The sequence below is a fragment of the Stegodyphus dumicola genome, chromosome 4 (genome assembly GCF_044657685.1).
Source record: "Stegodyphus dumicola isolate Sdum_Otavi_A_Nest chromosome 4, ASM4465768v1".
Classification (NCBI taxonomy): Eukaryota; Metazoa; Arthropoda; class Arachnida; order Araneae; family Eresidae; genus Stegodyphus; species Stegodyphus dumicola.
In genome coordinates, this window is record NC_140771.1 from 250,227,971 (window position 1) to 250,254,745 (window position 26,775).

At 31.6% G+C, this 26,775-nt stretch overlaps 1 protein-coding gene and 1 non-coding gene across 4 annotated transcripts in view; both read left to right on the forward strand.

Moving 5' to 3' along the window:
• LOC118204141 (zinc finger protein basonuclin-2-like) overlaps window positions 1-26,775 on the forward strand; it is a 577,484-nt gene that overhangs the window by 219,456 nt on the left and 331,253 nt on the right. The window lies entirely within an intron of this gene.
• On the forward strand, window positions 18,129-18,246 carry LOC118195228 (U6atac minor spliceosomal RNA). Its single transcript, XR_004759213.1, has one exon. It is a non-coding gene; the product is annotated as a U6atac minor spliceosomal RNA (small nuclear RNA).

A 26,775-nucleotide genomic window follows, 5' to 3' on the forward strand; every position in this document is an offset into this window, starting at 1 on the left:
TGAAACACCGAAATCTGGAGAATGTCGACTTTCACCGGTGAATGTCAACACGCACATAGTCTCTTGGTGTATGTCCGAAATAATTTCCAAATACTCTTATTTCTGACTTACACCGGTCAATGTCGACATTCACCATGTACTAATGGTAAATGTTGAACATATAACAATATTATATTTTCTTCTCCGTCATTCAGTCGCGAATAAACGCACTTGAGACTTGAAATAAGAACTTAAGAACACGAGAACCTAAAACACACAATACATTCAAAATGAGAAAGGAAAATAACAGTAATAAAAAAGCTTAATAAGTTATGTGATTCGAATCTTATTTATTGCAACAACTTAAACTATTATGGCACTTTATGACCTCTCTTTTCGACTTTCACCAGAGCATATCTGTGATTGTCGACATACACCGGCGAGGGTCCGAATATACAAGAATGTAGTGAAATATTCGGTCTTTCACCTACGTATTTGGTGAATGTTGCTATTCTCCGGTGAAAGTCGACATTCTCCAATTTCAGTCTTTCACGGTAACATATATATATTTACTCACTCTGTTATTCGGCTTCGTGAGCTCAGTTTTTTCTGTTCTTATACGTTGGTAAATTGTCCAATTTTTGCTTTCAAAATTATTGAATTGTGCTGTTCTTATCTTCCGGTTAAGGATTTATGCCTTTCGCTAATCTGCATGCAATAATTATAGAATTATCAACAATTTAATTTTTTTAAGTGCGGCTAAGCCTATTTTTTACCATAGCAGCCATATTTCTTTACATTTAAAACTTAACAGATTAGGGAATTAAGTATTTCTGCACTTTCAGTGTCTTTTTGCCGAGTGTGACCGAAAGTAAACTTTCAGTTTTGTTCACCCAAAAATCTGCCTTCTTGCTTGCTGGCCGAATTGCTTGTTTTTGCGCATAAACCCTAATTTTAATGGTAAAAATTGCTTTTTTAATTATTTTAACTGTATTTGGTGTTTTATGTTTTTCTACATTTTCAATGTTTTGTAAACATAATTTGAATTCTTATGTATTTTTGCCTTGCCGCGTAGTGAGAACTGAATTAACTGAATGAGAAATATATCTCTAATGAATTTCAACGAAACAAGTTTAATTGAAATGCAGCAAAAAATGCGTATAATTTAATATTACGTAGACGGAAGTCATGTGGTGTCCGCATCAGATTATTTAATGTTGTAGTAAAATAAAAAAAAAAATATATTAAAAAAAGAAACTATTATATACGATACATTCTTTGCGTGATAATATTTTTCAGATGTTTATGAAAGAAATATTAGCAAATATTTCAAATAAAGACTTTTTTCTGGCGTATTTTAAGGAATAATATAATGAGCTGATTTCAGCTTAAGGGGTATCAGAAACCCCTATACCGACAATGTTAAATTGTCCATTTTCAATGTACCTTTTCTCAAAATCTGCTGTATATACAAGCTTGAAATTTTTTCTGTAATTAAAGTATACCTATCTGATTATACGGAAATGAGCTTTTGAAGCATTTTGACTTTTAGAGTGAATTACAGAATATTTTGTTACGCATAGTAAAATTTAGCACTTTTGTCACACAAAAAAATCTAATTTTTTTTTTTTTTTTTTTTTTTTTTTTTTTTTTTTATAAATCGAGTATAAAAAAAATCACGTTTGGAGAAAAACGCATTTTTATGTAAAAATCCTCATTGATCAAAGCAGGAGATGATAAATTAAAACTAGATTTTTTTCACAATTCTAATTTTCATAGAGATTAAAGAATGGTATTTTTAGAAAGATAAAAGTGTAGAGAATTTGAAAATGCAAAAATCCGAAATCAAAAATTTTTGAAGATTTTGGGGTTCCAACACCCCTTAAAAGAATTGTTTTTCATTGCAATTTTATGCATTATATCATTTAATTTCCTAAAGGAATTTTTGAGAAATTTCTGGGAATTTTTAGAGGTTTTTTAAGGACTTTATTTCAAAAAAATTTTGGGAAATTTTACTTTGAAACTTTAATATTAAAACATTTCAGTTTTTCTTAATTACTTTAATTTTTTGCAATTTTCACACAAAATATCGTTCACTTAATTTTTTTAACAATTTTCACAATTTTTCAACAGAACACACATTTCAAATTACAAACAGTTTACATTTTTTTCACATACCACTTCACTTTAATTTCCTTCAAGCAAACATACATCTCTTGATTGGCTCAGTTACTTAACTCCCTAAATAATTGATATTACTACCTTTAGGATTTTTAATTTAATTTAATTTAATTAATATTAATATTTACAAAAAATTTTTTACTATAACAAAGATAGCAGCTTGACACTCAACTTTACCTACATAAGCGCCATCTATATAATTTGAAGAACACACTTCTCTTTCACAACACTTTTGCAAACCCCAACACTCATATAGTAGGTAAGTTAGAATTAAAACTTACTATTTACTTGCTTTAATTATTTTTTTTTTAAAATTTTTTATGTAGTATCTAAGTATTTTCTAAATATGAAATTATTTTTAAATATATATTTATTTTAAAAATTGTGAATTAGTTCTTTTTGTTTCTTTTTATTTCTTATTGGTTTATATGGATTATGTATAGTTCTTTTATAGTTTCTTTTTATTGATATGCATATTCGTGTAGGGGAAGTTTCTGTAGACAAGGATTTCTAAAAGACATTGGTTTCTAGATTTTTTTATTATTTTATAAAAAAATTAATTTTTTAAGAAAAAGTTTAATTCTTGACTTTACTTGCTTGTTTCTCAAAAGACTTAATTAGTATTTTCCTTTTTGAACTTTAATTCTTTAATGTTAATACTTAAATGTTAATTTCTAAGAGTACCACTTTATTGGAATTACTTTTGGTTTTGACTTTTACCCTTGCCTGCATGAATGACGAAACACGAATTGAATGATTGGGGAGTTAGGTTTGGAGGCAACTTCCCTTTGATAAGTCTGTCTCCTGCCTACTCTACGATCATTCACATATGCATTTTTTAAAAAAAAATGTTTAATTAAATTTTAATTTATTAAATTAGTAGATTTATTTTCATGGATAGATTTTACACTTGATTTACTTATGCTTCTGAATTTAAATGATATTGTAGATTAGTTCGAGAATTAAATCTTTTACATGTTTGCATATTTTTAAATTATTTTAAATTATTTTGGCTTTTATCCTTTTTTCCTTTTTTTAGAATTTAAATTCGCTTTTCTACTTTTTTACTTTTATACGTATTTGTTTAGAATTTAAATTTGTTTAAAATTATTAGTAGAATATTCAGTTGAGAAATAATCTAATGATTTAAAAACATCGGTCGTACAAGATCAACAATTACTTTCCCAATTTCAAAATCAACTCGGAGTCACTACAGGAAATCGCTTCATTCGGCACTGCGAAAGGAAGTATATTGCCCAAAATTGTTGTACAATAAAAAGAGTATTAGTAACTACTTTATTTCACCCATGTCCTTACGGGACGATGCTATTCCGATCATATCAAAGAGAGTGGAAAGCGAGTTCTTTTCTCACACATCGAAGACTGTCGGCAATGCTCTTTTTTATTTCCTGGTCTCTTCTTTTATTATACCTATATTGCTCACAAAACTAAACACAAAACATCACGCTTCTTTGGTCGCCGACCACCCTTTTTCCATTCCTAACAAAATGCCATTTCCCACGGTTGTAGTGGCGGAAGGGGGGGGCGAGTGGAATCTGACAAAATGTGATAAACGCAAAGTTCGCAATCTCGTAAACTCCGAGACGACACAGCGAGTTCAAAAAATATAATCATGAAAAAAAAAAAAAAAAAAGAGTACTTTAACTTTTCCAATATGTAACTTTAACGTTCGATGTAATAATCGCCAAAATTGGCGATTTTTTTAAATCTTTGGCGGTAGTGAAAACCCATGTTAGGCGACGGAAAAAAAAGAAGTTAAGATGGTAAGTAATTATAGTATTTATAGCGTCTTGCATGGTTGCTTTAACTTCTTTCCCCGGCACTGAAAAGGTAATCTTAAATTTGGATGAAGATCTCGATGTGGGAAACGTCAACATTCAAAACGCATTAAGGTCTCGCTTCCTTATTTGCGTCTCGTCTCTTTTATGATGTCTCCTAACCTGACTAGATGTATCGGCTTTTTATTTTTTCTGCTCCTTACGAAGGAGCAGAGCTGTTACTATATCATTCAGAGCAAAACAAAGGCGCGAAGTGTTGTCTTAATCAAAATTTGAGCTGAAATTATACTCTCCATTTAAAAGTTTGGACAAAAGCACAAGGAATGCTTAAAATTTATTTCATTATTAATACAGAATTGTCTTCGTCAAAATTATTGCCACGTCTTGTTCAAACTCACCAAATGCGTCTTTTCTTATTTATAAAAAACAAAAGCAGCGAAATATTTACATAAAAAATTTTCGATTTTTACTTCCTTGTACGAAGTAAAAAGGAAGTATCGTAATCGCGAAAAGTTTCAGGCAGCATATTTCAACGAAAATATCCATTTTGACCGCTATCGAATGCAATTTAACGAAGTTTTTGCGTGATCTGTACGTAAAGACAGAATAAAAGACTCTTTTCCTCCAAAACAATTATAAAACTGCTTTAAAATGAATTCTGAAGAGAATTTTTCGTGGCGTCTGTACGAACGTATGTACGTACGTACGTATCTCGCATAACTCCAAAACGAGTAACCTCAGAACGTTGAAATTTTGTATATAGGACTGCTATAACATGTAGATGTGCACCTCGTATTTTGGTTGCAGTCGGCTGCACCAAACGTATATATATATATTTATATATATCCACTCTGTTACCCGGCTCCGTGATTTCAGTTTCTTTACTCGTATATGTTTGTAAATTGTACACTTTTTTGCTTTAAAAATGATTGAATTATGTTGTTCTTATATTCCGATTAAGGTTTTTATGCCTTTAGTAAATCTGTATGTAATATTTTTAGATAGAATTATTATTAACAATTTTAAAGTTGTTTAAGTGCCGCTAAGCCTAATACTTTTCTTGATGGCGGCCATTGCTTGTTTACATTTGAAACAGCAGGATGGTGGATTTGTTGCCAATCCAGAGAAACTTAGCTTCGCAACAACAAAAATAACGCCTTCATTTATTGTTGCGAGTTAAATCATGCTTAATCCTTTCTGGATTTTTTTCGAGGAAATAAGTGTTTAAGATTTACTTCGTAATTTTTAATACAGATATTTTGAGTTTTTATGTATTTTTGCCTTGTCGCGAAGTGAGAACTGAATTAATGGAATGAGAAATACTGAATCGTCTGTGAAAAACTGTTACTTTTTTGTTTTGTTTGCTTAATTTCTTTTATACATCGTTCTAGATTTATTGTAGAACATGTGGCAACGATTAGATAATTCTTTAAATGATATAAATTTTGTGCATTCTGAGTTATAATATGAACGAAATATAATACTGTTAAGTGAGCCTAGTGCCAGAGTGTCGCTATGGTAAAGCGTGAATTTTAAAGAATGCATTTATTCTATTGTGGGTTATGCGTTGTCGGTGAAGTAGATTTAATTCAATCCAATAAGTTTAAACGAAATGCAAGAAAAAATGCGTATAATTGAATATTCCGTACAAGGAAGTCATGTGGTGTACATATCAGATTTTTTTAAAATTAAAACATTAATCAAATTAAATTATAAACCTTAATTAAAAACTGCAAAAATTATAAATTTTAATCATATATATAATGGCCAGATTTGGAAAAAAAAAACCTGCCATAGACCTTAATACACACACATATATATATATAAAATAAATCCAAATATCTGTACTATTAAAATGTGTTTTGTGCGTCTGTCTGTTTGTTAGTTGGTTGGTTGGTTTATGGCATTATCTCCTCCGAAACGACGGGGAGTTGAGTTTTGGGAAATGTGCCCTCCCTCTCGAATTTCAAAAATTTGTGGCAAGCCATTTCGACCATTCTCAATTTCGTACGACTTTAATTAGCGGAGATATTAATTAAAAACTCTGCAAATATATTTGTCAACATTATATATCAAAGTACGTAATCCGGCATTCTATAGACTTCATATCCACATGATATACAATATTATTTGGAAAAGTAATGTAATAATTCGCGCAATGTATTCGCAGTTGTAATGAGTGTGACACAGGATAGTTTCTACCCACATAGAATTTCTGAAAGAATTTTAAAATAACTATGTTAGAGATCACAGTTAATGTTCTAAGAACATGCTTAGAACTGAAGATATTCCTGACCACGAAATTCCTCACTGGTCAGTTGCAGTTGCTCAATCCAATGGAGTGGCTGAGGATTCGTCTTTGCGCGAAAAATGTAATGAAGTGAATTCAAAATGTCTTTCAGGCCTACCACGTTGCAACAAATTGGTTAATTTTAATTTTAAAATTTTGTTTTCTTTAATATGAAAGGCATAAAATTTGTTTCGTACAACTTCCATTTTTCCTTGTGTATTTTGAATAGAAAATTTTTTAATGGCCACTCAGCAATTTTAGTGGCAAATTATTTTGGCACTAAATTACATGATACAAAATAACATTTGTATTTTTGTGGAAAGAAAGTCTTTTAAGTAATAGCTTTATCATGCACTTTCCTAAAGATCATTTGTCATTCTAAAGAATGCCTATATGTTATATACAGTGTCTACGCCATTTATGTATGTGATAATTCTTATATTTCACACATGACCTAAAAAGGCTAGGCATTACATAAAATGCCTAGGTATTCCACAGAATGCCGGAGTTTCATACTTTGTCGGCATCATATATAATAATATTAGCAGGATAATAAATTTAGGCTAATAAACGTCTTTTATGTTTGAATATTGTTCTATTCCTGTCATTTTACATTTGAGAAGCAAAATGCAAGAACAAAAGTAGAAATTTTTCAAAATGGAGTTATTTTCGAGTTGATTTCATTTATTCAAAAAGTAATAATTTAATTTTATGAGTTTAGAAGACGCAACTATCAACATTATTTAAGAAAAGAAGTAGTTGAGGGATTTTCTATATTATTTATTTAACTCTTAATAATTTTATTGATAAACAATTTCTGAAATCTATAGTATTCAAACTACAAGATTTTAAAATTTTTATTTTTATTAGACCAAAGGACGTTAGACCAGAAAAGTTATTAATTTCGTTTTGGCATTTTGCGTTGAAAACTTGAAATGTCCGTTTCATTTTTCCAATTGTTGCCAGCAAATATTATCGCCCTGTGGTGTTATATGAACGTTATTCAAAATTCGATGGCTCTAGGTACCGTTGTTTTATCACAATGCGAGAAACATACATACATTCATGCAGATTCCTCATTATTTTAATTTTTTTTAATATAATTCAGGGCTCTAATATTGGGTGGCAACTATTTGAAAAGTTTATAGTGGAATGACGCAAAATGCCAAAACGACATTAATAGCCTTTCTGGGCAAATCGTCCATTGGGATAAAAATATGTTTAACAAATGTAGCAAGCAGTATCACAGAAAAAGTGGGCATTAGTTTAATTAAGATACATGAGTATAAAATAGGTGAAAATATTATTTTAGAAGTTAAACAGAAAATATGAAAATGGACTTATAAGAAGCTAACACAGCTGTACTGTTTAAATGCTAGTCGCATTGCGGTTCAGAAGGTGTGGAATCAAATCCGAAAAGGAAATTAATCGTAAATTCCTTAAAAGCATACAAACTACATAATGGTGCTTGATGATATTACTTCAGTTCCTTTATGTGTTGATATAAATTTATTACGCGAATCTATTAATATCCTTCCCGGCAAGTAAAGAATTTATATTTTTAGTTCAGAAAAATAATGCAAGTGAATAAATTCATTTTCATGAAGTTCCAGCTACTGTGTTTTGGACAGAATCCAAACTGGACATGTGCTCTGAAAATACATGTATTATCATTTACTCTTATTTGATTTGAATCCTATATGTGTAAAGAATGTGATATATTTCGTATATCATTTAAGAATGAATATATGTTTCCGCTGCTCGCATGTAAATGCTAGTAATTTGCATTTTTATTTACGTTAAGACATTTCGTTATAATTTAGGCTTCATTAAAAATTATTAGTTTTTCGAATTTTTACATTCCATTACAATTATTTATGTGATAAAGAAGTAATTAAGTTTTCTTTTTTTTTTGAAGCCGAAAGGGCTATTAGTCTCAAAACGGCATTATTTTGCGTCGTTTCACTTTCTGCGTTGATTCACTTTTCAAATTGTTGCCACCAAATATTATCGCCATGCATTATATTTAAAGAAATTAAATAACTAATAATAAGCATGAATGTTTCTCGCACTGAGAAAAAACAACGATATTTATAGACATCCAGTTTTGAATAAGTGTCCTCCAATCGAATATAGGCGTCTGGAAGCCCAAATTTGGAATTAGGAATTTGTTTTACTATCTCTTTCAAATTTTGTCAAACATTGACGAATTTTTGATTAACAAACTCAATGATTTCAAAACGAGCAATGGCAACACTGTACGGAAAGAAACATTTTTATCTCTAGCGCGCGAGACTGTGTGTCGAAAATTCTAAAGACAAGCTGTTTTAAAATATTTTGTGACATTGCTGTTAAACTGAATTTTATGTGGTTTAAGTTCGAAGAACATGATATTTAATAAATAAAAGTTTGATTTTTGTTGTTTGACTTCTAAATTATATACTTGTTCGTCGTGTTATTGTATCTTAAGCAAAGATAACACACAAAACGTTAAAAAAAAAAAAAAAAAAAAAAAAAAAAAAAAAGCCTTTTCGGGGGTAATATAAAATTTGAAAGATTTCAGACTTTTTTTACTTTTATTTTTGTCTTACTTGTACAATCACGATAAGTCACAATTTTCCTTTTCATATTTATTTCATAAATATTGAATATTTAATTTTGTTATTTATTTTATAAATGATAGAAGAAGATTTATATAGCTGTGAGCAAAAAGAAACAAATAAATGAAATACCCTTTTACCTTAAAAATTTATTATCATAAGCACATTTCCTTTCCTTCTTTTATCTGATTTTGGATAATGTCAATTTTCCACAAGAAAGTAATATATCAAATAAATTTTTGATGACATCGTCTGCGGGATATAGAAAATGAGGAATAAAATGTTTAAATCAAATAACTAGATTAGAATAAAATTATACGTGTTTTATCTTTTAATGTAAAAGTTAAAATGTAAAATCATGAAATATATATTTTTAATATTATATTGCAGGATTTTCGGAAGGACATTTTACAGACGGAAAACTATTTGGCTATATATTCGGTTCAGTACTTAGTTTAAAATAATCTTGGTAAACTGAAGTGTTGTTTTGTTAAATTTCTTTAACTTAGACCTTCCTTAAAAGCAGAGACTGGTAATTTAATTTAAGAATACTGAAATATTTTCATGGCTGGTTAAATTAGATGTCATCATAAGACATACAGTGTCTCACAAAAGTGATGGGACACTTCTGCTTTACAAAAGAAACCTGTAATAAAATAAATTGAAAAAACTTGTAAAAATGTTTTGTGGGTGTGTTTCATACTTAAATTTAGTAAAAATTATTACATAACATACATTTTCTCAAAATATTAAAATATTAATTTAATAAAAATACAATTGTTTAGAACGGAGCAAAAAATGGCTCACATAAGTGATGGGACACCATTAGATACTACTAAGTACTACAATAAAAATATTTTTTTGGTTTTTTTTTTTTTTTTTTTTTTTTACTCAAAAGCAATTGGCAATAATTTATAAAATTGTCTGCAGTATTTCTCTCCAGTTTGTTTTGGAATTTTCTTGTTTTTTAGCTCTGTGCAGCCATGAATGCTAAACGAAAAGAAACTTTGCCTGAAATTCGATAATTAGTTATCAATTTGCATATTGAACGTGGAAAATCTATTAGAGAAACTCTTGAAACAGTTAACTTGAGTCATTCAACAGTTTTCAATATCATTAAACAATATAAAAAGAATCATATGTTTCAGGATAAAAGAAGACCTGGCCGACCATCAAAGCTATCCAATGGAATAAAGCGAATTATCTTTCGAAATATTAAAAAAAATCCAAGAATGAGTGCTCCTAAAGTTGCTGATGATTTACAAGCATTATATGGAGTAATTGTTAATCCTGGGACTATTAGAAGAGTAATTCGATCTGCTGGATATCACGGTAGAGCAGCCGGGAAAAAATTCTTCGTAAGTGAAAAGAATAGAAAACTCAGACTGGCTTTCGCAAAATCCAACATAAATAAGAATTCTGATTACTGGAATGAAGTTATATTTGCTGATGAGAGTAAATTTAATATATTTGGTTCTGACGGTAGAATCTTGGTGTAGAGAAAATCCAGGAAAGAATTTCGCAAACAGAACTTGGTGCCAACAGTAAAACATGGTGGTGGAGGAGTTATTGTATGGGAGTGTATGTCGTCCGCTGGAGTTGGTAATCTTGTTTTTATTGACAGTATAATGGATCAGTACAAGTATATTGACATTTTAAATCAAAATTTGAAATCTTCAGCACGAAAATTGAACCTTCATAACGATTTTAAATTCTACCAGGACAATGACCCCAAGCACACTGCTTTGAACGTTAGACTCTGGCTGCTGTATAACTATCCTGAAATAATAAAACCACCGCCACAATCTCCAGACTTATATCCCATAGAGAATATTTGGCAAGAATTGGAATCAAGAATTCACAAACACACCATTTCTTCAAAACAACAATTAAAATCGGTGCTTCAAGAAGAATGGGGTAAAATCACTCCAGAAATCACAAAAAAATTAGTCGAATCCATCCCAAGAAGATTAAATGTAAAAGTAAAAGGAAATCCAACAAAATATTAAAAACTTTTAAAAAGTAAAATTTTTGGATAAATATTTGATGGAAAACTAAGTGTCTCATCACTTATGTGAGCCGTTTTCTGCTCCGTTCTAAACAATTGTATTTTTATTAAATTAATATTTTAATATTTTGAGAAAATGTATGTTATGTAATAATTGTTACTAAATTTAAGTATGAAACACACCCACAAAACATTTTTACATGTTTTTAAATTTATTTTACTACAGTTTCCTTTTGTAAAGCACAAGTGTCCCATCACTTTTGTGAGACACTGTAGTTAACATAGTTAAATTAGATACTATAAAAGAAAAATATCCAGCAATTCAGTCAAATTTTAAATTGCTTCATAGCGATCCTTTCAAGTAGCTAACTTCTTAACATGGCGTTCCACTCCATAACTACCCATCCATCAGCTTATCTGAAGAATGTTCCATGGCAGTTGCATCACATGATTATTAGCTGCCAATCACATTTATGTCATATTTTTAATCTGGAACACAGATCTCAGAAAATATGGAACACTGGATGATTTGGGGAAATTGCTCTTCAATGTGCATCACGAAATTCGATCAAAAAACATAGCTGAAGGAATGCCGCGACATGTTGTCTGTCCAAGCTTGATGAATAGTGCATGATCACAGCTTTTCAATTATTTTTATTTTTTATTTTAGTTCATTTTATTTTCTCCACAAATGGAGCCATTTTAAGATGGAGCTGATATCAAACAAGATGATATTACTTCAGTTCCTTTATGGGTTGATACTTCTTTGCAAATGCGTCTCCTAACAAAAAGCATCATTTCAAATCAATTACTCTCAGCTGTAGCTTCTGTTTTCTTTCGATAATCATTTAAATTTTAAATTCTTGAAGTTTTAATAAATTTTATTTGGAGATTTGTAAGACTCTTCCGTTTCGAGTTAAGGCGACAAGAAATATTTTGTGAGAGAAAACTAAAGAATTCGTAAGGTTTCCTAAATCTATATGTATAAAGAATTTGTGTTCGTTTCTTTGTTCGCGTGATCAATTATCAACAAATTTTTGTCCCATTTACTCGACTAAAATTGAATATAGGTAAAATATTGGATGGAACTTGAGCTTTTACGACCATTCGATTAGAAAGACGAAAATCATTCAAAACTGCCAGCCAGTGTTTCTGATATAATGAGAGAGAATGAGTTTATTTTTCTACGGAATTTTTTATGTAGGTTCTATATCGCATCAGACTGAAAAATGTATGACTGTGAATCGTATTTTTTGCATCGTTATTAGAGAAGGATCACAGCTGTATCGTTCTTTCTCTTGTTAGATATATTGCTCTTAGTTTAAATTAACCAGCATCAGGCACTTCCGCTAGTGCAAAAAAATAATAAAAAAAGGAATATATAAAATCTGAACGCCTTCAGATTTTATATTACGCCCAAAGGAGCGTCTTTTTAACGTTTTGTGTGTTAACTTTGTTTATTAAATATTATGTTCTTCGCACATGAAACGTAAAATTCAGTTCAAGAGCAATATCGCAAAACAATTTTAAAATGAGCAAATCTTTAAAATTTCCGATACGCAGTCTCGCGCGCTGGAGCTAATTTCTTTTTTCTTTTTTTACTTCCTTGTACGAAGGAAAAAGGAAGTATTGTAATCGCGAAAAGTTTCAGGCAGCATATTTCAACGAAAATATCCATTTTGACCGCTATCGACTGCAATTTAACGATGTTTTTGCATGACATCTGTACGTAAGGACAGAATAAAAGACTCTTTTTCCCCCCAAAAAAATTATAAAACTGATTTAAAATGAATTCTGAAGAGAATTTTTCGTGGTGTCTGTACATACGTACGTATCTCGCATAACTGAAAAACGAGTAGCCTCAGAACGTTGAAATTTTGTATATAAAACTGCTATAACATGTAGATGTGCACCTCGTATTTTGGTTGCAATCGGCCGCACCATACGTATATAAATATATTTATATATATATCCACTCTGTTACACGGCTCAATGATCTCAGTTTCTTTACACTTATATGTTTGTAAATTGTACATTTTTTGCTTTAAAAATGATTGAATTATGTTGTTTTTATCTTCCGGTTAAGATTTTTATGCCTTTAGTAAATCTTTATGCAATATTTTTAGAATTATCAACAATTTTAAAGTTGTTTAAGTGCCTCTAAGCCTTTTTTTATGGCGGCCATTGATTGTTTACATTTGAAACAGCAGACTAGTGGATTTGTTGCCAATCTAGAGAAACATAGCTTCGCAACAACAAAGATAACGTCTTCATTTATTATTGCGAATTAAATCATGCTTAATCCTTTCTTGAATTTTTTCGAGGCAGTAAGTGTTTAAGATTTACTTCGTAATTTTTAATATAGATATTTTGAGTTTTATGTATTTTTACCTTCTCCCGAAGTGAGAACTGAATTAATTGGATGAGAAATACTCAATCGTCTGTCAAAAACTGTTTCTTTTTTGTTTTATTTGCTTAATTTCTTTTATACATCGTTCTAGCTTTATTATAGTATTTGAATAGAACATGTGGCAACGATTAGATAGTTCTATTCTTTAAATGTTATAAATTTTGTGCATTATGAGTTATAATATGAACGAAATATAATACAGTTAAGTGAATGTAGCGCCAGAGTGTCGCTATGGTAACCAAATACTAGAGTGAAATTTAAAGAATGCATTTATTCTGTTGTGGTTTATGCACTGTCTGCGAAGTAGATTTAATTCAATCCAGTAAGTTTAAACGAAATGCAAGAAAAAATGCGTATAATTATTATTCCGTACAAGGAAGTCATGTGGTGTACACATCAGATATTTTCCTATATATACAACGTCGCCATTGTTCGCAGATGCCCATATTCGCAAGAGGATTACGTTATTCAAAATTGGTTGGCTCTACGTAGCGTTGTTTTATCACAATGCGAGAAACATAGATACATTTATGCATGCAGATTCTTCGTTATTTAATTTCTTTAAATATAATACAGGGCGGTCATATCTGGGCGCAAGAATTTGAAAAGTGAAACAACGCTTATAGTGAATCAACGCAAAATGCCAAAACGTAATTAACAGTCCTTCTGGGCAAATTGTACCTATGGAATAATTATTAGTTAATTCAGTATTGAATACAAATTAGCTATGGAATGATATAGTAAACGATTACCTCAATTTTATTATTGGGAACTTCCAGCTTTTCATCTATTCGTACAAATAACCTAAATTCAAAAATAGGGAAAGAACAATATGTATGATATATCTGAACTTTTTTTAAAATTAATTTGATTAAAATTGTTTGATTGCATTATTCATTTAAAGCAAAGATTCAAACGCCATATACTTAAGTTCCATTTGATAAAGAACTTCTGGTGATACTAGTAGCTTTCTTAGATTAAGGTTACGTTAAAAACACGATTTCGGCGAAAAAATGCGATTTTTTTCAATTGCCCAATTTGAAAGGTCAGTTTTGTAGGATTCCGAAAATGGTTCATTTTTACTTTTGTGATAATTAGAAGAGAAGATATAGCCAATTAACTGCACTGGAAGTGAAAGCAGAAAGACGGAAGTGCCATTTAAAAAGCTCAACTTAAAGGTAAACAATGTTGTTATCCGTGTTTTTTTTTAACCTGTTTGTGTGTAAAAAATTGTGCCAAAACATTTTATTTAAATTCTGGGTACTTTTTTTGTTTCTGGCAATAATTATATGCCTTAATTTTTTGAACTGGGACTGGCAACATCCCGGTTTTTTGAACTGCGTCTGGCAACATTGCGATTAAGTATAAAGACTACGTTGCTGGGTGCATATATAGCAGTTTTAATTTTTAATTCAGGGTATCTTGGATTACTTCCTGTGTTCGAACATTTAGGCATATCAATTGAACAAGAAATGATTAAAAATTACTTTGGAATTGATAACGAAAGAATAAAGAACTCGAAACGTCATTCGTCGCTCATTTCGAAAATAGCCAGAAAAAAATTAAAATCAAATAGGAAATCAAAATTACTTAAGTATAAAGATATGGAGTGTGTGATATACAAATGTGGAGAATTTTAAGTGTATAAATACAACAGAACCGTTTTTCTGTTAATGTGAAATCTTTAAATGCGTTTTCTGGAAAACTAATTTTTCTAGTGTTCTTACATACAAGAAATGTAATTACTCAAAATGTTCTAAAGGTATCTCTATTAAATTTCACTAAAGTGTTTTCTATATTATTTACTAGGTTTTAAGCTACAATCTAAGTTATATTTATTAATTTGATTGCTTTATAAGTATTTCTATATAAAACGATAAGAAATATTTTACAAAAAACTGTGTTTTTTCATGTAATTATACATATTTTAGTAAATTTTAGAAATATCATAAACATTTTAGTTCATAACACAGATGAGTGTTGTAGTAGTATACAGTATAAATAAAATCAAAATATATGCTGTGGGAAAAAATATACGACATTTAAAGTAAGTGTTAAATTCTCCTAAAAATGTGCATAAAATTGCATATATTTAAAAAAATTATGAAAATATTCCTAAAAATTTACCTGTTTTCATGATTTGATATCATATTTTGACTAAATAAATATATATTTCATCAGAATTCTATGTTTTTAAAAAAAGTGCTCCGAACGTAGGCAGATACCTTAAACTAGCGTTAGTACCCGATACCGGTAAGTTAGATTGAGAGTATCTAACAACGGATAGAGTATCTAACAACGGAGAGAAGGATACCGCTGTAATCCTTCTCTAATAACGATGCAAAAAATACGATTCACAGTCACACATTTTTCACTTTGATGCGATATGGAACTCATATAAAAAATTTCTATAGAAAAATAAACTGATTCTCTCTCATTATATCAGCATCAACGGCGCGCAGTTTTTAATGATTTTCGTCTTTCTAATCCAATGGTCGTAAAAGTTCAAGTTTCAAGTTCCATCCAATATTTCACCTATATTCAGTTTTAATGTTCAGTTCGGTTAAATGTGGCAGAAAAATTGATCACTATTGATCAGAAATCAATAACGCGAACAAACAAACTTACACACAATGAGGCATTCTTATTTATATGTATAAAAACTTGCCAATTTTTGATTAACAAAATCAACAATTTCAAAGCGAGCAATGGCAATACTACTTGAGCGTGGATTCCCATTTGGGGCTCATGGCAGATTCCATCTATATTCCATTTATATTCCAATTTCCAGTCTCTGTATCAATCTAGATAAACAAATGTAAATTGAGAGAAAAAATACATTAAAAAAATCTGAAAGCGTTCAGATTTTACATTAAGCCCAAAGGAATATTTTTCTAACGTTTTGTGTGCTACTTTTATTTATTAAATATCATAGCCTTCGCACTTTGTAGAGTCATTAGGTTAATTGGAAGCAGAAAAGATGAAAAATATGCAACCGCCTTCGCCTGGAATCGAACCACGGACCTCTGGAATACCGGCCTAGCGTGCTACCGTTACACCACGACTGTACGGGGGGGGGGTTATATCCAGCGCGCGAGAATGCGTATGGGAACTTCTAAAGGTGGGTCAGTTAAGAATGAGTTCTACCTTCTAAAGGTGAGGAACAACCTTAACCTTTTAAAGGTGGTTTCAAGCGATATTGCTCTTGAATTGAATTTTGAGCTTTAAGTTATAAGTTATTTCTCCTACTTCCCTAGTGTGCCTTCGTGGTGTAACGGTAGCAGTCTGGGCCGGTATCCCAGAGGTCCGTGTTTCGATTCCCGGCGAAGGCGGTTGCATATTTTTCATCTTTTCTGCTTCCAATTAACCTAATGTTTCTACAAGTGGCGCCCGAACTAAAAGGGTTGTGAATGATGATTCTCCGCACCCAGGATTCGGCGACTAGGTTCCCTAAAACCTTAGTCGCCCTTTAAAAAGGAGAGTATATAAGGTATTTCTCCCACTTCCCTAGCGTGCCTTCGTGGTGAACGGTAGCACGCTGGGCCGGTATTCAAGAGGTCCGTGGTTCGATTCCCGGCGATGGCAGTTGCATATTTTTCATCTTTTCTGCTTCCAATTAACCTAATGACTCTACAAAGTGCGCAGGCCATGATATTTAATAAATAAAAGTAGCACACAAAACCTTGGAAAAATATTCCTTTGGGCTTAATGTAAAATCTGAACGGTTTCAGATTTTTTTAATGTATTTTTTTCTCTCAATTTACATTTATTTATGGATGTCTAGTTTGATACAGAGACTGGAAATTGGAATATAAATGGAATATAGATGGAATCTGCCATGAGCCGCAAATGGGGATCCACATTCAAGTAGCCCTCAGCTGGAAAATAAAATTCACATTGACAATAAATAGTTTGTAAATATATTCTAAAACCATTAGAGAACACGGCAGTATGCAGGAGTTGGAAATGATGTACATAATCATATGACATACCGGGCGTTTTGAAGATGCTGAAAATATCGAAAATTGCAAAAATTTTACTTCTTCTCCTAAATAATATTCTCCAACTGACTCATTTTCCAACTACTACTCAACAACTCCTGCAAAAGCTTGAGAAAAGTTTAAACAACAAAGTGAAAAAGTAACCATTGTTGCCAACCTAATTAAAGTTACCAAATTTCCACTACTAAGATAAATCCCCAAATGGGTATCATGGCAGTTAATAGATTAATGATTGAAATACTCATTTCCACGTTAAGGTAATTTAAGGGATAATCAAATATTTGTGCTCGTATATTTTCCGAATGAAAAGGAAATTTAATTAGTTTATTTTTTATAGTTATTATTCTTTGAATTTTTTTTATTTGCAAGCTATTAAAACAACATTTTAACATTTATTTTCAGCATGAATGTGAAACGTTTTTAACATAGTTTAATTTTAAGTCATATATGTTATAAGGTCCACTTTCCTAACGTGCCTTCGTGGTGTAGTGGTTCTGCACGCTGGGCCGGTATCCCAGAGATCCGTGGTTCGATTCCCGGCGAAGGCGGTTGCTAATTTTTCATTTCTCTGACTTCCAAAAAATCCTAATATCTCGACAAGTGGCGCCCGAACTAAAAGGGTTGCGGATGATGATTCTCCGCACCCAGGATTTGGCGACTATGTCCCCTAAAACCCTAGTCGCCCTTTAAAAAGGGGTATTTCTCCCACTTCCCTAGCGTGCCTTCGTGGTGTAGTCGTCAGCACACTGAGCCGGTTTTTCAGAAGTCCGTGGTTCGATTCCCGGCGAAGGCGGTTGCTAACTTTTCATCTCTTCGGCTTCCAAAAAATCCTAATGTCTCTACAATGTCAGTTATATAAGGTGTTATATGAAAGGAGGGAAGGTTAGCACTCCCCTTGACGGAATGGCCTCTGGGCCTAAACACATATACAGTTAAGGCACTGCCGTCTACTCTGCAGCAACTGAACAAAATTCCTCTGTGTAAGTACTGGCTAGGATCTGTACTTAGGCAGTCTCGGCCTCGGGGATAAAATCACGAATCTGACGGTTTCACGTTCGGCTGGGACATGATACCTTGAGACGAAACTTCGTTGGCCCAGAGTGGGTTGGCGTAAGTACTGTTTCTTAGAATAAGGCAGTTTGCGTAGTAATGGTAAGAGCATATAGACGACCAGTCAGATCTCCAGGCGTGCAAGTTCTCCGCCACTAGGAACCGGGAGTGGTGATCCCGCGCGCGCAGGAGGTAGCAGTGGTTACAGAGAATTATTAAAGTCTGTCATCTCGAATTGGGGCTTCGGGTGGTAGCACATTTGAATGGTGATCCATCCCTTGCCTGATATGATGAGGGGCCTTTCAATTGGAACCCGTTCCTGCAGCGTCTTAGAGATGGAGCAAGTAGACAATTGTTATTATTATATTAGTTAAATAACAAAGAATATCAAAACATTCCTTTACTGTAAAAAATAATTTTAAAAAAAGTGTAAAATAGGTCATTGGGGTCCGTTTTATTCATTGTTTATTTTTATCCCCCCCTTTAATTGCATAAAAATAATACCCATCAAGCAATAAAACGTGAAACTCTAGACGTCATGAAGAGCTAAAAAGATTTTAAAAAGTGAACTCGGTATTGCGTGAATATCTTTCGAGCAGGCTCGTTTTAATTTACTCTATCCATTTCGACATACCATCTGACTCTCGCATAGTGAATACGATAGGAGAGAAAAAAGTCTCGAATCCGATACTATCTGTTCATTTTTTGTTAATGGAAACCGTTCTATTTATTTGTTTGCGAAATGAAGAAGGGCAACAAAAGACCGCACGGCTCACGGATCAACCGCCGTGACCGACTCGAAGAAAGAATTTATCAACGAAATGGCACCAACAAAACAAAAATTTGTATATGTATATATAGATAGATAAGCACTGGGAAGGGGGAGAGAGCATGTTCACAGCGGGGCCCTCATTGTACGAGGCAGACCCTTTTTGCGGGTTCGAAGAGGCATCGTTAGTAACGATCCCAAGGTGTCGACCTGAATGAGGTAGTTTTTTAATGGACCTGTGCCAATCTGGGCTATGCAATTCGTGATTGTACATTTTTATTGTTTTGTCTCTCAGACACTCGCTGGTCATTTGTTTCCGTCGTTTCATTTTCTCGCGTTGTGATATGTAAGTGTATGGAATGCCTTTTTTTTTTTGTTGTTGTTTTTCGTTTGTCCACTTTTTTTTTTTTTTTTTTTTTTCCCTCACCGCTTACCGACTGCGCGGTCCACGTTTTATCCATTTGTGTTTAAAGAGCGCCGTGTCATTTGCGCAAAGATGTGACTGGTTTTCGTAACTAGGCACCAACGGGTCTTTTTCACTTCTTTCATTTCTTGCGGGTTTTTGTTTGGATTGCCCTGTAGGTGATGGTCACTCATTTTGTTTTTCTGCGTGGGCGCTTGATAGCAGAAGTAGGGCTTGTGTCTTTTGACTCAAGTAACGTCACTTTCGAGTGAATTACGCGATTCGAGTTCTCTCTGTTTCGCAAAGCGATAATTTTTAAATAATCGCTTTGCGAAAAAGACTATAAAAAAAAATTAAGAAAAAAAAAATTATTTAATTCTACAATTGTGGGTTCTATTTTTAATTGTATTGCCAAGTAATTAAAAAAAACTTGAAAGTTTTCAGATTTTATATTACGCTCAAAGGGGCTTTTTTAGTCCAAAGGACGTCAGCCAAGAAGGGCTATTAATTTCAAAATTCAAAATGGCATTTTGCACCAATTAACTTTTTAAACTGTTGCCACCAAATATTATCGCCATGTAATATATTTAAAAAAGTTAAATAATAAGGAATCTGTATAAATATATGTATGTTTCTCATATTGTGATAAAACGACGGTTTCTAGAGCCATCCAATTTTGAATGACGTAATCCTATGGCGAATATGGGCATCTGTAAGCCCAGATTTGGAATTTGTTTTATTAATTATTTCAGATTTTTTAAAACTTTAGCGAATTTTCGATTAACAAATTCAGCGATTTCAAAGCGGACTATGGCAACACCGCACGAAAAAAAAAAATTATCTCCAGTGGGCCGGACTGTGTACCGGAAATTAACTAATTAACTAACATTAACAAACGAAGAATCTGCATAAATGTATTTATGTTTCGCACTGTGATAAAAACAACGGTATCTAGAGCCATACTATTTTGAATAACGTAATCCTCCACCGAATATGGGCATCTGGAAGCCCTAGGAATTTGGAGTTTGTTTTATTAACTATTTCATATTTTGTCAGACATTGAAGAATTTTTGATTAAAAAACTCAACTATTTCAAAGCGAGGAATGGCAACACTGTACGAAAAAAAAAAAAAAAAAAAAACATGTTTAACTCTAGCGCGCGAGACTACGTATCGAAAATTCTAAAGATATGTTCCTTTTAAAATTATTTTGTGATATTGCCGTTGAATTGAATGTCATGGTTTAAGTGCGAAGAACACGATATTTATTAAAAAAAGGTAACACACAAAATGTTAAATAAAAACACCCCTTTGTGTGTAATGTAAAATATGAAAGCTTTCATTTTTTTTTTCTTTTTTTCTTTTTTAAGGTTTTGTGTGTTATCTTTAAAAATAATAATAATGTATCAGACTAAAGAATAAACATGATTCTCGCATGAAGACTATTCTTATATGTTCAACATTCACCATTAGTACATGGTGAATGTCGACATTGACCGGTGTAAGTCAGAAATAAGAGTATTTCGAAAATAATTCGGACATACACCAAGCGACTATGTGAATGTTCATATTCACCGGTGAAATTCGACATTCTCCAGATTTCGATTTTCACCGTCACATATGTTTATTTGTATACTTTTGGTGTGGCCAATTGCAATCAAAAAGCGAGGTGCATGTTATAGCAGTCCTATATACAAAATTTCAACATTCTGATGTTACTCGTTTTTGAGTTATGCGAAATAGATACATACATACGTACGTACGTACAGATGCTACGAAAATTTATCATTTGATACCCATTTAAAATCAGTCGTATGAGTCGTTTATTCTGTCCTTACGTACAGATGTCATGCAAAAACATCGTTCAATTGCATTCGATTGCAGCGGTCAAAATGGATATTTTCGTAGAAATAATGATACCCGGAATTTTTCGTGATTACAATATTCCCTTTACTTCATAGAAGGAAGTAAAAAAATCAAGCACCAGATAGCTAATACCAGAAGATGGGTAACTCACTTGCTTGAGAAGCGTCACTCACAGCAATATTTTTTTCATATCAAAAAGTCCGTAACATATTCTGCTTCAAAAAAATGTTTAATCATCTTGCCAAATATCCTAAAAAGACGAAATGATCGCTATCATATCAGTGATATAAGTGACACTCACCACAAACACCCCATTTGAAAGGGGGGAGACCCACCATTTCGGAACGAGTCTCTCCATTACGTACATGCGGCCATACCAAAGACATTTCGTAACCGCACACGCTACCAGCAATGTAATCTTAGGTGTCTTGGGAACAAGTTTTTAATTGGAACATTAGGCTGTTATTTTGTTAAGGTTGATCGGCAGCATAGCTTTGTAATTTAAACACGGTTCTTCTGAATGAGATATGATGGCGAAGGGGCCGAGGGGTGTAAGAAAATGGAATTGATATAAATGCCCTTTCCGCGCATTGATCGAAATATATATCATTCGGTATTGAAAGTCATAATTTAATTTAAGATTCTCCTTCTGTATTTACACGTCACTTTAATTTCTATTTTCAGTTTCCTGCATTTAAGTACCAGGGAATCGTGTGTATTCATTGACGAACATCTAACTCATGATTGGTGAACAAGTTTTCGATAATAGACTCTTCGAAGTAATTGATGTAGAAGCTTCGAAATGGCTGTTAATTTTATCGTATTGATGATAATTATTTATTTATGTATTCTCCCCCTGGAAGTACGCCGGACTTTTCATTTCTTGAAGCTACAAGAAACACCGTATTTATTTATGACTTTAATGTCCATCATACAATAAAGCCTTTTGAACTCATAATTATTTTGGTCACTTCAAATACTTTATTTTGAAAACTTAGTTTGTAAAAGTTAACTTAGTTAGTAAACTTAGTTGAAAACTTAGTAAAGTTTTGTAAAAATAAAAATTACTTGAAAATTACAAAATAAGAATGGATTCAGTTTTAGGATGTAAATAAAAAAGGAAGGGAGAAGATTAAAAAAAAAAAAAAAAAAAAAAAAAGAAAATTATTCATTTTTAATAACACCTCAGTTTATTTTGCTCAGTTTTGAAGTTAAAACAGATGTTTGAGTTTCTTTGCACGTTTCAAAAGAAGAGTACAAAAAGTCGAGAAAAAGATTTTTTCAATTTAAATAATTCCTTCGAGTTTAGGAAATTGAAGAAAAATGTTTGCTTGCTTGAAGCTTTATATAAATTAAGAAAGCATAAGACGTGTTCATAACTCAGAAACAAAAAAAATATTTAGTTTCATAAAAACAGAATTAAAAAAAAAAAAAAAAAAAAAAAAAAACTGAAAGGTTTCAGATTTGAAATTACATCCAAAACGGCGTTTTCTTAACATTTTGTGAGTTACCTTTATTTATTAAATATCAAGTTCATCGCACTGAAACATAAAATTCAGTTCAACAGCAATATCGCAAAATAATTTTAAATTCAGCCTATCTTTAGAATTTCCGATAGACAGTCTCACAAGCTGGAAATAATTTTTTTTTTTTTTTTCTGTACAACGTTGCCATCGCTCGCTTTGAAATCCTTGAGTCTGTTAATAAAAAATTCGTTAACGTTTTACAAATATGAAATCGACAATGAAACAAATTCCAAATTTGGGTTTCCAAATGACCATATTCGCATCAGGATGACGTCATTCAAAATTGGATGGCTCTCGGTATCGTTCTTTTATCACAATGCGAGAAACATCCATACATTTACGCAGATTCTTCATTATTTAATTTCTTCATATATAAATACAGGGCGATAGTATTTGGTGGCAACGATTTGAAAAGTGATACAGCATTTTAGAGTTTTCAACGCAAAATCGCAAAACGAAAACAATAGTCCTTCAGGGATAAAGCTCATTTGGAATTAAATAAAATTCGAAAGCTTTGAGATTTTACATTATACCCAAAGGGACTTTTTTTAACGTTTTGTGTGTTACCTTTATTTATTAAATATCGTGTTCTTTGCACTTAAAATTCAATTCAACAGCAATATCGCAAAATAATTTTAAAATGAGCGTACCTTTAGAATTTTTGATACACAGTCTCGCGCGCTGGAGATAAAAATGTTTCCCCCCCCTCCCTACAGTGTTGCCATGCCTCGCTTTGAAATCGTTGAGTTTGTTAATTAAAAATTCGTTTATGTGTTACAAGATGTGAAATCGATAATTAAACAAATTCAAAATTCAAAATGTTCGGCTGCAGGACTATGTTAATCAAAATTCGATCCCTCTAGATACCGTTGTTTCTTACCAGTGCCAGAAACATTCATGCGTTCCTGCAGATTCTTCATTATTTAGTTTCTTTAAGTATAATACATGGCGATGAAATTAGGTGGCAACAGTTTGAAAAGTGAATCGACGCAAAATCCCAGTTTGAAATTAATAACCCTTCTGGGCTAACGCCGTTTGGGCTAAAAATATATAAAAAAAAGGAAGGAGAAAGAAGAAGACAGAAAAATAATTATTAATTATTAATAAAACCTCAGTTTATTCTGCAGAGTTTTGAAGTTTAAAAAGGCGCTTCAGTTTCTTTGCACGTTTCAATGGCAGAATACAAAAAGTCAGTAAAAAGATACTGAATCAGTTTCAATTTAAATAATTTCTTCGAGTTTGGGAAATGGAAGTAAAATATTGCTTGCTTGAAGCTTTATTTAAATTAAGAAAGCATAAGACGTCTTCGTGACTCAGAAACAAAAAATACTTAGTTTTATTTTAAAAAAAAAGAAAAAAAAAAAAAAGACTAAAAATTTGCCGCGGAAGTTTTATTGGGCACATTTGAGTTTTTTTTTTTTTTTCTTAATTCCTTGTACGAATTAAAGGAACTATTATAATCGAAAAAATTGTCGTGTATCATATTTCAATGGAAATATAGATTTTGAACCCTCCCGAGTCCATTTTGCAGATTTTTTTATCCCTGTGATGTAAGCATAGACTGAATAAATAAAATAAGATGAAGACTCCTTTAAGTAAAACTAAGTTTAAAGGACTCTTTTTACTTCCTTGTACGAAGTAAAAAGGAAGTATTGTAATCGCGAAAATTTGCAGGCAGCATATTTCAACGAAAATATCCATTTTGACCGCTTTCGAATGCAATTTAACGATGTTTTTGCGTGATATCTGTACGTAACGACATAATAAAAGACTCTTTTCCTCCAAAAAAATTATAAAACTGCTTTAAAATGAATTCTGAAGGGAATTTTCATGGCGTCTGTACGAACGTATGTACGTACGCACGTATCTCGCATAACTCGAAAACGAGTAGCCTCAGAACGTTGAAATTTTGTATATATGACTACTATAACATGTAGATGTGCACCTCGTATTTGGGTTGCAATCGGCTTAACCAAACGTATATAAATATATTTATATATATATCCATTCTGTTATTCGGCTCAGTGATCTCAGTTTCTTTACTCTTATATGTTTGTAAATTGCACATTTTTTTGCTTTAAAAATGATTGAATTATGTTGTTCTTGTCTTCCGGTTAAGGTTTTTATGCCTTTAGTAAATCTGTATGCAATATTTTTAGAATTATCAAGAATTTTAAAGTTGTTTAAGTGCCACTAAGCCTAATAATTTTTTTGATGGCGGCCATTGCTTGTTTACATTTGAAACAGCAGAGTAGTGGATTTGTTGCCAATCTAGAGAAACATAGCTTCGCAACAACAAAGATAACGCCTTCATTTATTATTGCCAATTAAATTAAATCATGCTTAATCCTTTCTGGAATTTTTCAAAGAATAAGTGTTTAAGGTTTACTTAATTTTTAACAATTTAATTTTTAATAATTAGTAGTTTAATTTTTAATAATTAGTAATTCTTAGTACAGATATTTTGAGCTTTTATGTATTTTGCCTTGTCGCGAAGTGAGAACTGAATTAATTGAATGAGAAATACTCAATTCTCTGTGAAAATCTTTATTATTATTATTATTATTATTATTATTATTATTATTTGTTGTTGTTTTGTTTGCTTAATTTCTTTTATACATCGTTCTAGCTTTATTATAGTATTTGAAAAGAACATGTAGCAACGATTGGATAATTCTTGAAATGATATAAATTTTATACATTCTGAGTTATAATATGAACGAAATATAATACTGTTAAGAACAAATAGAGTGAATTTTAAAGAAGGTATTTATTCTATTGTAGTTTATGCGCTGTCGGCGAAGTAGATAGAATCCAATAAGTTTAAACGAAATGCAAGAAAAAAATGCGTATAATTTAATATTCCGTACAAGGAAGTCATGTGGTGTACACATCAGATTTTTTTTCCTAAAGCAGATTGTAGAATGGATTTAGCGCTGATTTATTTCTTGATGTTTGTGCATACATATGTACGTATGTGTGTATCTCGCATAAGTCAAAATCGATTAGCCGTAAAACGTTGGAATTTTGCATATGAGACTGCTATAACACCTAGTTGTGCATTTCCCTTTTTCACTGCAATCGGCAGTACCAAATGTGCCCATATTTATATATACCTACCACGTTAAAAAGTCCTTAACTGTGCTTTATTTTCGCAATCGTTGATCGTAGTGATATACTTCCAACTACAGAAGTTTTTTAAATGATGAAAATATTCACATTTTGGCAATGTCAAATTTAAAAAGAAACTTGATTCTGGGCAAATAATGAAATCTGACTTTTAACGCCGTCTCCCTGTTTTTATGCTAATATTTGGGAAAGATTTACACTCGTTATGAAAAAATAAAGTTATAAGAAGTTTTATATCATAACTTAAAAATTGACCGGGATATTTTATTTCAAAATTTGAAATTTTTGATGTCATTTTCAACTTAACTTGAGGTAGCGGTTGATTAAGCTAAAATAATTCTAAGAAAGGAAATGCAGCAAAAAATGTATACAATTTAATTTGCCGTACAAGAAACTCGTGGGGTGTACATGCATTTTTTTCCTTTTATTTTTATTCTGATTCCTAGTTTTATAAATTTGATATTGCAAAGACAAAGCGTGTTTATGTAACGTTAATCTATCTTCATCACAATCAAAAATAAAACAGAGATTTTTTTTTTTTTTTTTTTTTTTTTTACATTTAAGAATAAATGCACGAAATACTTTTTTCTTGCCAATTTGAACACGACGATTGCAGATAAAAATAATTTTTTTAAAAATATATTCCAAATAAGACAACATTTAAATGGTTCGAAATGGCAAAACAATTTGAGATCTGAATCTTCGTTAACTGCCAAACAGAAGGAAGCTCGAGTCATACTCAGAAGACAAAAGCGATATTCATGC